Below are 12,690 nucleotides of genomic sequence, written 5' to 3'. Positions count from 1 at the left end.
CTCCAGGCAGGACTCCACTCCGCAGGAGCCGCAGAGCAGAGGAGATGGGGGCAGCTTAGCTCCTGTGCAGAGACCTGAGCTGCTGTTGCTGCAGACACTGTCTTTTCTGCACTCGGGGTAGGAGTGAATGTTGAGTTGCCCTTAGAAATGAAGCAGAGCACTTCAACGGCACGGGTGTGTGTGTGTGCGCCCTGGTGATTCTGGGAGACAGATTGAACCTGGGCTAAAAGAGAGGGGGCTTAGCCCTCTTCCATTTGCTAGTTCAAAGTTGTACAACCCATTTGTATCTGCTAGGCGGCGCAGTCGTCGTGCACAAAGAACGCTTTGAAAAGCGTCAAAGGCAAGTCATTCCGAGTTGGTCGTTTGTGTTTTCCGTTCAGACGCGAAATGCTGAAATGATCTCTCGGCTCCTCGGTTGTCATTTCTGCTCCTTAAAGGAATCACAGCACCCGTCGGCTTCCAGCACGGTGGGTCGGGACACAATGCCGGGGGTCGGAGAGAGCGATGTCTTCCTCGTTAGTATAGGACCTGTCACCTGTCCCCACCTGTCACGCGGGAGACCGGGGTACATCAGGACGCGCATTGAAGTGAAAGCAGGATGCGCTGCGACATGCACTGTGCAGATCCCGCCACACTAAGGGGTGAGTGGGTCTGTTCGATCACAGCGCTAGGCGAATCCCCAATCCCCTTTTGTGCGTGGCGACAAAAGAAGTCTGTTTCCGCCCGGTTTCGAACCGGGGACCTTTCGCGTGTGAGGCAAACGTGATAACCACTACACTACGGAAACGGTGGTAAGATATGCCCAGCGGCCCAGCGTTGAGCTTCGCCATTGCGATTCAGCTGCTTCCAGTGCCTTTATTGGAGTGCGCTGATGGACCGTGCTCTCTCTCCAGAGACCAGCACGCCTGTCATGGACGGAGCAGGAAAGGCGCTGCCACATTCTACAGCCCTCTCCACGCAATCGACGAAATCTGGCTACTGAAGTGGAGAAAATCGCCTCTCCAGAAAGTGCAAATATCATCTTGGAGAGTATAAATCCTATTGCCGAAGGTCAGCTCTGTCTACCAGAGTGACCCTCCCACCTCCTGCAGCGATGGTCAGCTCGTCTCACACGCGAGAAGTTTTGGTTGGAAACAAGCGCCCCCTCTTCTCGCACGTTTTGCACGTTCGAGAAGGATCTTCTTCACATTCGCCCATGCAGTTCCCAGTCTTGTGGACGAGGACAAAAAGAACACACAAGGGCTCATCCAGGAGTTGAACCCAGGACCTCCCGCACCCTAAGCGAGACTCATACCCCTAAACCAATGAGCCACGGCAGCACTTTCCATTTTATTCTGTCAGCGAGCTTGAGGACGGGGGAGAGGCGTCATTCGCTCGTCCAGTCAGACCTTCATCAATAAGTCAAGAAAGCTGCAATTACACGACTGCCTTGCAGACGAAGGGCAGTGAACTGCACCCGGTAAGAGGGGAACAAGCGGCACTAGGTGACACCGAGGCATAACCCCAGCGAGGGGGGTTAGCTTGCATGGTACAGCGCTCGCTTTGCATGCGAGAGATAACGGGATCATTTCCCACGTCCTCCAGGTGTGTGCTTAGAGCTTGATGTGCCGAAAGGTGTCCTTTAGCCTGTGGTCACGCCTTGCATGGAGAGCGTCATGCAGCTGTCAATCATTTTGCAGCCACGCCCCCTCTTCATCTTCTCTCTGCCTTAAGCGTCTCCGCCACTCTCTCTTGACATTTCATGTCAGCATGTCAGAAGTCCGAGTGACGTTTTTAATGGCTGAGTGAGGGCACGATGCTGAAGCAGAGAGGCCACTTCAGCCAGAGAGACTTGTGCTAGGTGAGATCTGAAAAACGGACTCGCAACAGAAACAGACCAAAAAAGTATCGGTGAGATCAAAAGGCAAATGCAACATCCAGCAGAGGGCGTCTAAAGATTAGGGAACGGGCGACTGAAATCCATATGAGGCAAACTTTCCAGCTGTGTACTGCAGCTGGCCTCGTTGGCGTAGTTGGTAGCGCGTCAGTCTCATTGTCTGAAGGTCCTGAGTTTGATCCTCACACGGGGCAGGGCTGCTTCCTCTCTTGCTCTTTTCAAACACTTGCGGCAACTGTTCGCTCATAACCACGTCTGGAATGCGTGACCTTTACACGGGGGAGAAGCAACGCCGCATCCCTTTTCTAAAGAACATTCACATTCAGAAATAAGTCAAGAAATTTGCCATTACTTTAGCTCGCGCTGCTGTCAGCCTGCCCATGTTGCCAAAGAAAGATTCACTCGGCGTCAACATGACAGAACAGCGATCACTTGAAAACACTGTTCCACACTCCGTAAGCAAGAACTTCAGTGTTTGCAGTCACCCGATATGCCGATAGTCAAAGGAGTACAAAACATGAAGCGTCAAAAGACAAGATGAGTTGATGGAAAGAGCCTTGAATTGATGAGCACAAAAGTTCAGCTCGTACAATAGGCAACGAAGGTCCCGGCGTCATCATCGCACTTGAAAGGACTGCCTTGCAGACTAAGGGCAGTGGGAGGTTGCTGTTTTCAGATGGAGGCATTGGGATGGTGGGCCGAGATCTATTCTTCTTAAGGAATTCTTCATCGTGAAAGATCGGTCCACAGGTCATCCAAAGAACTTACAAATTTTTTGGACTCAGGGAATCACGTGCTTCCGGAAGGGAGTGAAGTGCTCAAACACATGACATGCCCCCTTGATCTCACATGCACAATTCTGCTGCAACATGCACAGCTACCGTCCACACCAGGCAGTGGGGCTTCAGCAGAATTTGCTACGCCACCTGCAATAACATATCCAGCTGCACACATATACATGGCCCCTCTGTCCTTTTCAGGATCTCAAAAAAAAGCATAGCATGGTTTTCCTGCAACCTGATTGACCGCATCTCCCTCAGAATGTGCCCCGTTGCATTCATTGCTGAAGCAGGACGGAGGCTAACGGACATGCCAGAACAGTTAGGCTCAGCGATCTCTCCAAAATATTGTGGTTGTAGTGGAAGAAATATGGTTTAAATTGTACCTTGGTATTTCAAACTCTCTCTAGAATGTTATCCTTTTCTATTTTATTTTGACAGGAACTGGCTAATGACACTAGATGAAAAGAGAAGAAAGAAAACACAACGTTTCGGCCGTGGAGCCTTCTTCAGGTGTGAGGGCTCCACGGCTGAAATGTTGTGTTTTCTTTCTTCTCTTTTAAGCATGGAATAGACCTATTACTTGTTCCTTTGCAGCCTACGCATGCTGACACAGCTCCCCACCTGAACTGCTTATGATGCCTGGTAGTTTGTGGTACTTGGGTATTGTCTTATGTTTGCTCAAACTGCATATGTGTGATTGCATATTTTTGGGTATTTTCATATGTCAATATTTAATTCACTGACATTCCTGTATGCTTGGAAGAAAGGTAGATTGGATTTGGCACAGGACGCCTGCCCATATTTGTTGATCATTGTTGGGCTGGAAAAACAATGATAAAAAGTGTATGAAAAAAGCTCTCTCCAATATTTCCCTTCTCTTCGCCATGGTTACACTGCCTGTTCTTTCCGTCTTTTGTCCTTCTACAAAGATTCCAGGGCTCTTTTTCCACCATAATATCAGAAGCCAAAAAATAACCATCTAATGTGTAAACAGCATTTGTAATGTTGGTAGCTGGAAGAGGTTAAGTATGTTTGCAAGACCTAGTTGATTACACCAGACTTACTTTGTTGTTGTCAGTTTTTTTTTTCTCTTTTAAAGGCTGTAGGTGGGGTGTGATGGACTGTACCACTATCATAGAAGATTTTTTCAGGACACATCGCAGTTCCATAGTAGAATTTATCAATAGTAGAATTCCATAGGACATTATTTACCAACATATTACCCAGTGTGAGACTCTGCCAGTAAACCTCAGAGCATTGAGTTCTCCACTGATAAAGATGGCTGTCTGAAGTCATGAAATCCACTGCTGGGATGCCTGAGAGACAGTAATTGAATCTTGGCTGGAATTAGGCTTTCTATTAGTGTTGATCTTTGGGAATTATGTGGTAAAAAGGGAAAACTCCTTTACTTTAGTCACTTTGAATGTTCAAATGTACAGAACCTGCAAAACTAAGCAATGAAAAAAATCCATCACCACTCTCATGATAGCATAACTCATAGTCTCTGCTGTTGTGTAACAATACACACTTTCAATTTTCTTATCGCCTGTCTCCAGAGAGAATCTTGTTAGTGCTGATGACCTTGAATTAGACCTTGTTGACTCTGTAAAACAATCTTCCTCTGCTTAGAATTTCACTCAGATTGATTATGTTCTCAGATTATTCCTGGCAGGACTGAGTTTCCAGGAAATGAAAAGTGAAAGAAAAAGTACAGAAGATCAGCCCTTGAATATACAACATTGTGCAGTGAGATTGTTAAATGTATTAGCTGCTATCCCGTGCTAGAGCCTGTCGTGGTAAGCAGTGGATGACAGGATCTAGCATAGATACTAATGAAACACTGTTAATGAAAGATAAAACACTTGAGTCTTATTTTAGTTTTCCATTTCCCTTTCATTTGTGATGTACTGTACAACAGGCCACAGAACATGCACAAAAACAGATATGCACACATTCACACCAGGCAATGACAGTCTGCCCAGTCAGAATCTGAGCTGAGGTATCAGAATTCTGAATTCCCTGAATTCTGTCATGGATCATCCACAATAAGGGCAATGTTTGAACACGAGGATCCCCAGGAGAGAGCCTAGTAACACAAATCTTGGAGCAAAAGCAGATGATTAACTTCATAGTTTGTGTGGTTGAGCCAAAGTTGAGCATGAGGATATGTGAGTCACCATTCTTAGAAATGGATCCAACTTCAGACAGGCGTCAAAAGTAAGAGTATACAGTGCTGGGGCAATGACACTTCAATGATCAGAAGGATAACAAGAGTTTTAATGCATTGAAATTGATTTTCTGGTGATGCACACTGTCATGGAACTATTAATTTTTTAAGGATCACTTACTGACGTCAGACAGCTGCCAATTCTCCAGACTGGAAGGATGAACAGTTTATCCCCCTAGGTACCATATTTCCATATTTCGAAGCATTGGAATAATACATGTCATACAGCAACATAAAAACAGGAAGACAAGTATCACAGCCCCTATAATCGGTGTTAGTAACTTAAAAGAAAAACATTCCCCCTGGCCCAAACAGTGATTCTAACCAGGAGAGAAAAGCCAGTGTATCTTTTATGCCTCTCTCTTTATTCACCTTGTCTTTTAGTTCTTTCAAATGCTGAATAGCGAGCGTAATATTTCCGTAATCATCGTCATTAGCTGGAATATATGTACAACAGGAGTCTCCTACTAAAGCATAGACTCCTCCAGATGCTGCATTTTGAAGGTCCAGCACGAACCTGTTCTGAAGTACCATTAATCTAACTCCCCTTAATTCTTGTTTGATAGCGTCTAAGCCTTCTAACGTGATATTAATAAAAGAGTACATTTCATAAAAAGTCGCATGGGTGAGGCTGTAGAATGAGGCATTAAAGCACATATATAACAAGATGCATTACATTTCTTTAACTTTACAGTATGATTTATAAATTTATACCACAAATTACTCATATCCCCCTCATTATCAGTTTCATTCAGCCAGTTTGTATACAAAGAGGCTTCGTGTTTAGATTCTTCCTCTTTTGGGGTGGTGACAGGCTTCTACATAAAAAGGAAAAAGGCTGTGCACATCAGTCCCACGCAGGTTATCCCCATCTGTCCTTGTGGAGACATCACTCCTGCGCTTTGCTCAGTTCGTTTGTGACCTTTTTACAGTGGGAAGCATGAATCCAGGGCACCATTTCTGTGACCTTCACAGCAGTGGCAGTGGTCAGCAGCACCTGGTACAGCCCCCTCCACCTGAGTGAACACCATTTCTTTTTCCTGAAGTCTTTCACCAGAATCCAGTCTCCTTATTCACTCATTAGTTCTTACAGCACAGGTAAATCCCTGTGGGCTGGAGCCCAGCATAATCTTAGGCTTTTTTGGTCAACATTGGTCAACAGATTGGTCAACAACTGGGTAATAACTCTTAGAAAAATCTACACATTGTTCCCCTGCCTCAGCTGTGACGTTTTGTAGAACAATTCTAGCTGAAGTTGTAAAATTTCTCTTTGTTCCGTTCCTGCAAAACATCTTATTATGAGCAAACAAACCACAATAATCATTTGCATCTAGGGGAATCACTCCCAAGGGTAACCCCCCTTAAAGCTATATTGTTCTACCCATCAGGTTCTGCCACTAGATAAGAGAACCTTTCCCATGAAATCATTTTTTGACCTTCATGATCCCTTCAGGGTGTACAATTAGCACAGAAGCAGCAGCTTTAGTCCACATGTTTTTCAAACAGGATATTAACGATATGATCATAACGAATAATACCAGACCCACAAATATGTATTGAACCAGAGACCCTCTCCATGTTCCTAGCACAGACTGTAGCCATGTACCAATGCCCCAATCATCTGGATTATAATTATGATATATATTTTTCTTCATCATAGATGTGCTTTGCTAAGTCCTAGCAACCTACAATACTACAATAGAGAATTAGCAAATTCAACAATCCATTCCTCCAGCTAAATTCATCCCTCCAGGAAGTTTCATTGATTGGCCCGTGATGATATCAAACAGGCTGTTACACAGTTCTGTTTGATCCAGCCCGCATCCCATGGCGTTCCTTCAGTCTGATGTCTAGTCGATCTTTCAGAGATCTGTTCCTTCATTCCACTGTTCCAGCAGACTGAGGGTGATCTCAGTCCATCTCACTCCGAACAATGCAGCCACAGCCTGACACACCTTCCCTGTGAAGTGTGTTCCTTGATCATAATACAAGGGGCAGGGCAGTGCCCACCGAGGGCTTATCTCTGTTATCAAGTGTTTGGTAGACACAGAGGCAGTGGCAGCAACCCACCAGGAAAACAGATTATAAGAGCCCAGGTTTCCCTTTACAATTTTCAATTTCCCAGGTTTGAAAGGTTCCTCAGTAGCAGGCCTTTTGAGCTGTTGCACCCGCACCTGAACTGTAGTTGAGTTCCTTTGATAAACATTACATCCAGATACCACATAAGTGGTTACGGCTTCAAACCCGGTTCTCACCCAGTTTTGGGTAACCGGCACACCATTTGACTCCCACCTGGGTGTCCAACAGAGTGCATTTGTCGGGCTATAAAGGGCATTAGGCTGTGAGGGCATGCAGGGCGTCTGGTGTGCTGTCAGCTCCACACCCCATCATCATGCAGCCCCACAATCTTTTCTAACCATGTCCATTTCTCTGCTTCACAGAGGTCTCAGACTACTGTTCTACAAGTATTGCTCACCTGACAGTTGCATCTGCAAAGTTGTTCCCTCGAGTTACTGGAAACATTTCTTTATTATGTGATTTACACATTACCACAGCTACTTCAGTCAGTAGCTGCAAAGCTTCTAACAGTTCAGAGATAAACCCAGCATTCTTAACTGGAGTCCCTGCTGTGTTGAGAAAATCCCTATTCCTCCACCACCATCCAAAATTGTGGCATGCACCAAATGTATATATAGAGTCTATATACATATGCAGCCATTCAAAACAAGCGGGGTACGCTGCGGTATAACACGGTGGGCGTGTCGCAGTATACCGCATCATACCGGACGCAAATTAGATTATGTTAATAGTATCCGGAATCACCTTGTAAAATCGCCAGGTGGAGCTAATAAAGGTTAACCTCTCCTGTACAGCATTTGAGCTGTCAGCAGAAAACGTCGGTTTTGAATCCTGATCACTGCTGAGGGACAATCTTTATTCAATTAAGAATTTAAGGTGTATACTCTTTAGACTTTAAATTTAAACAGTGTATTACAGCATGTTAATCATTAAACATTAAAAAGGCGGTATATTTTATAAAAGCAAGATTGTTCTGTTGGACAAAAGTACACAACCTACCACCTTTATCATAAATATTTTAATTATGCAGGAATATTTTATGCATCAAAGTCTTTACTGAAGATATTACTAAGAGTATTAATAATGAATGACCTTGGACAAGCTGTAAGCTCAAAGTATTACCCTGGTCCACATTCTTTGTAACCGTCTTTGTAAACGAAAATAGTTTATTTTTTCATTGACAAAAAGTAACACCACAGCATTTAGTTGATCCGATCACGCATTCATTTCTAATCATACAATGTAATTCTTGAGAATCTCCGATTCACCATGCCTTTCACATGCTCATAAACGATTTTAATTTAGGAATATAAACATATTAATGTATGTAAACTGTACTGTATATTGCTGGTCTTGGTAGTTTAAAGAAAAAATACACACCAGTATTCCATTTCTCCCTAAACATTTTAAGCATCAAAGTCTTACATGTTGTTATTTGGGAAACATTTTTACGTGCTCCTTCTGACCATATTAGGATTATATACTTTGTGAAAAGTGATAGTATTTAACCTTTTCTGTGAATTCGCTTGTTATCTAACAAATGCATACTTTTAGAATTTGATTAACAGGGAATATAATATGGAATTGCGTATCTAAACAACTTAATAATGATATAATTATAATAATGTACTGTCTGGCGGAATAAACTGAAGAGGTTAGTTAATGCGACACGGAATTATTAAGAATTATCACCTCTTTTTACACTTGAGAACAAATGAGAACATTCCACTCAGTGGGATGTTATCTCAAGCACCTGCTAATTCGTTTTACACCACTGGACGACAGGAGAATGTGACTGTACTGTATCTGTACAGAATGTATCTTTCAATCAATACAGTAATTGATTAAAATCGCAATCGTGCGTTTAATTAAATGCCTTTTTTGATTCACAATCTGAAAATGAAAACAGCGGTAAAGTCACCTTGAATTTAAAAAAAACGATTTTGGCACGCCTGTAGCATTTTCACGAAACCTCCTAAAGTTATGAGAACACTTGCTTTGTGTATAAAGTACATTGTGAATGTTTTCACAGCCTTCACTTTGTTGTTTTTATGCCATTTTTTTGACCACACACAAATATTCCTATGTCCGTATCTTCGCAAGGGAATCAGTGCGAATTTTAATACTAATTAAATGACCGCGGGCACTTTCCACCCCCGCTACATTCTCAGAGTAGAACAGACTAACCTTCTAATGAAAGACGGTCCACCTCCCACGGACAGGAAAAGTGCCCACAGGCACTTAAACTTAATATGGTCAGTAACAGTAAAGAGTAACATGGTCAGAATGTTTAGGGAGAAAGTGGAATACTGGTCTGTATTTTTTCTTTAAACTACCAATACTAGCCATATACAGTCTGTAATGTAGGGATTTCTATATGTCTTTATTTAGTGGTTACATTAGTGAAAAGGCTAAACTTTTAGCTTCAGTAACGCGTACGTATGGTGTACATGTTTGTTTTGGGTTTTGCTTGTTCACATATCTCCCCTTTTTATAAAACAACGTGGTTGAAAACTGTTCCAGAGACACTGTTGTTTCATCAGTTAAAAGTACATCATGAAATGCCTCTCCCTGTTCAATCTACTGTTAAAAAGAAAAGGAGCATAAAGCGTCTGATGGTCATAAACGATATTCATTTAGGAACAGCATCAGAGATATGTTTTTAACTGCACTGCATCGGAGAGAATACCATAGTGTGTTTTTTTTTTTTCTCCCTGGCGGAAATTGGCTTCCATAAGAATCAATATGGCTCAGAGATTAAATAAAACTTCACTCGCACCAAACAAATGTATATTTCTAATCACAACATGATCGAATTTAAGTCATTTTAATAACAATGAATAGTCACCTATGCGTTACAATATAAACATTTATATTGATTTAAATCGCGTTTAAATCGCCGTTATTTAAAACCCATAAATAAAGCTGATACTGTTTAGACTTTTAATTATTTAAAACTGTATTACAGCAGCACAATGCACAATGCAACGTAAATCGCTATCTTTGTCTTCTGTGTAATAATGTTCACCTCTCTGTCCAGCAAATTAACAATAGTAATAATAATGAACTTTATTGTATATGGCGCCTTTAAAGGTGGCTCCTCAAAGCACTTTACAGGTTAAAAACAATAACAACAATACTGTTTGACTGGGCAAACGATTTTTTTTTTAAGAACTACAAAATGAGATATAATGATGTGTTCCGGTTTAGACATAAACGAAGAGCATAACACGTGGGCGGCGTAGCGGTCGGCTCTGGCTTTCCCATCTACTGTATACCGATACGCTGCATACAACCCCCCTCTCTGCGGGAGTTCTGGCTGTGGCGAATTAAACCGGTTTCACAAGTATTTTCAAAGTAGAAGGGGGCGAGATTTCCAGCAAAAGACACCTCCCCCCCTCAAAAACCAAGGAAGTACAGTACTTACTAGTTAAGAAAGCTAGACTCCTCAATGAAATCGCTTTAACATGCTAATGCTTTGGTGTAACAGTCCGGGCGTGGCCAGCTTCTAATGTCAACCTGACTATGGCGAAAGGAACCCTCCTTTCATTGGAAGACTATGAACATATTCTAGCCATAAATGAATTAATAGCAAACATGGTTTACATAAAATACATTTTTCCAAGAAAGTTTAGCCTTTGTTACTAATGAAACCACAAAATAAAGACATAAATATAGAAATCTTAATATTTTTAAAATACATGACTTTGCTAAAATTTATTTGAAAATAAAAACGATTACAAACGCCAGCGGATAGAGAGAACAGGGGAGGGATGTTGGTTTTGCATAAGGGGTGGGGCTATAGAAATGAGGTCTATTTGAGAATGTGGAGTTACATGTTCTGGCTGTTGGTGAATTATCGTTGTTGAGTATGGCGTGTTGAGGTATTGATTTTGTGTAATGCTTTATGTTGAAAATTTAGGTGGATTTTGTTTATAATAACGAGGATAAACTGGGATGGGAGGAGGATTTGGTTTTGCATAAGGGGCGGGAATATGATAATTTGAGGAATTTGAGAGAGATTCACAGAGATTCCCTCTGCTGTGACCCAGGGAACCTGCAGTCAGGTAACATTATTTCTCACAACTACCAGGTATTGAGTGAGATTGACCTGATTGTTCCTGCCTCAACGGCAGGGTTGCCAATACACCCAGTCCCCCAGAAGGGACAGGGAATGAAAGCCAAGCCGGTTTTCTTACAGCCACCAGCTCAGTTTGTCAATCTGAGTCTGACCAACAGTGGTTCAGCCAGACTGGAGCTGGATGGGCAAGCCACCCGACTGTTAGTGCAGAACATGGAAAAGGGGGGTGTCAGAATCCCCGCCTGCACTGACATGGGCCTGGTGGGTGATGGTGAGTTCGAAGACAGTGAACTAGCTATCCCAGTGCTGGGGCAGCTCCCTGAACCCCTAGAGAGGGAAGGGGGGAGCGAGCAGGTGTCCTACACCCACGTCCAGCGAACGATTGTAAACATGCCGATAGAGGGATTCCTCAATCAGGAAGTGTGCAGGGTGGACCTGAACAGTGAGAATGGAGTAACAATCCCAGATCCCTCAGGTGCTCCAGATAACCACTAAGCCAAGGGTCAGGCATGCTCCACCGCTGCACCACCCCCTGCAGGGTTCCTAGAGCACAGGCATGAACAAATCGAAAAAGCAGATGTCCTGGAAATGGAGGAGCAGCATCAGCAGCTGCGTCAGATCTCCTCAGATTTCCAGGATGTTGGTGCCCAAGATGCCACATGGCATACTGAGAAAGAGACCATGTACATGCTGCGCCAGCTTAGAAAGGGGACAGTCACTCAGAAGGAGATGACTGGGATCAGCCACCCGAAAAGACTTTTGGGAGGACTGATTGCTGCCGCCACTGTTGTGTGTTTGCTATTTCTGGTAGGTTTGTGTGCTACTGGCACTCTCACCCTGACTGCCCCAAGAAGGCAGGTGTCAGAGGTGCCAGAGGGTAGTGACAGACTGTATCAACAGCAGCAAAAGTTGGAAAGCTTAGGGAAAACCCTACAGGCAACTTCCTATGCAACAGGGTTGAATCTTATCCCCCACCTAGTGGACATGATTGTTGGTGTTATACAGTGGGTTTATGCTTGTGTGCAACAGGCCAGAATGTTGACACAAGACCTGTTAAGGGAGCTTAGTGCCACTGTAGCCAGTCTAGCCATAGCACAAATCCTAACCCACTTGATTTCACTCTTCTCAGTAGAGGAGTATGTGACATTAAACCCATTGCTCATAGCTCACCCAGAAGGCAATCCAAGATTGAATTCGGTTCCAAATCTTGAGATGGGTATGGCTACCAAAGCTATCCATTGGCTGTGTCTAACTGATCCACCAATGAAGGGTGTAAAGCTACTAACGAGCAGAGGGAGGTTAATGAACCCCATGAAGAGCAGATGGGAAGTAAATGGCTGGTCAGCACACCACATTTAACTGTCACTATAACTTGTGACAGGCATGATACAGCTACCACAATGCAGCTACCTAACCAACAGTTTCCTGCAAGTTCCCAAGGAGGCCATAGTACAGCATGGTAACTTAACACTGTACGGTCTGCAACCAGACAACATAAGACCAAACTTGAGGTCGTGGATGCCTTCAGGTGCCACACTATTGAATTGGATAGAAATCCAAGAAACAGTAAGCCCTGAAGATGTACAGGTAGTTAGTTTGCTTTAATGGAACAAACCTCCAAACCACCCTGGCAGGTGCCCAACAC

At 43.4% G+C, this 12,690-nt stretch overlaps 1 non-coding gene across 1 annotated transcript; it reads right to left on the bottom strand.

The window, feature by feature from the left end:
• Nucleotides 1-714: 714 nt before the first annotated feature.
• trnav-cac (transfer RNA valine (anticodon CAC)) lies at nucleotides 715-787 on the bottom strand. Its single transcript has one exon. It is a non-coding gene; the product is annotated as a tRNA-Val (tRNA).
• Between the last annotated feature and the right edge of the window lie 11,903 nt (nucleotides 788-12,690).

The sequence above is a fragment of the Lepisosteus platostomus genome, unplaced genomic scaffold (genome assembly GCF_059453375.1).
Source record: "Lepisosteus platostomus isolate fLepPlt1 unplaced genomic scaffold, fLepPlt1.hap1 Scaffold_30_H1, whole genome shotgun sequence".
Classification (NCBI taxonomy): Eukaryota; Metazoa; Chordata; class Actinopteri; order Semionotiformes; family Lepisosteidae; genus Lepisosteus; species Lepisosteus platostomus.
The sequence above is the reverse complement of the archived record's forward strand: the minus strand, read 5'-3'. Positions and strand labels throughout refer to the sequence as shown.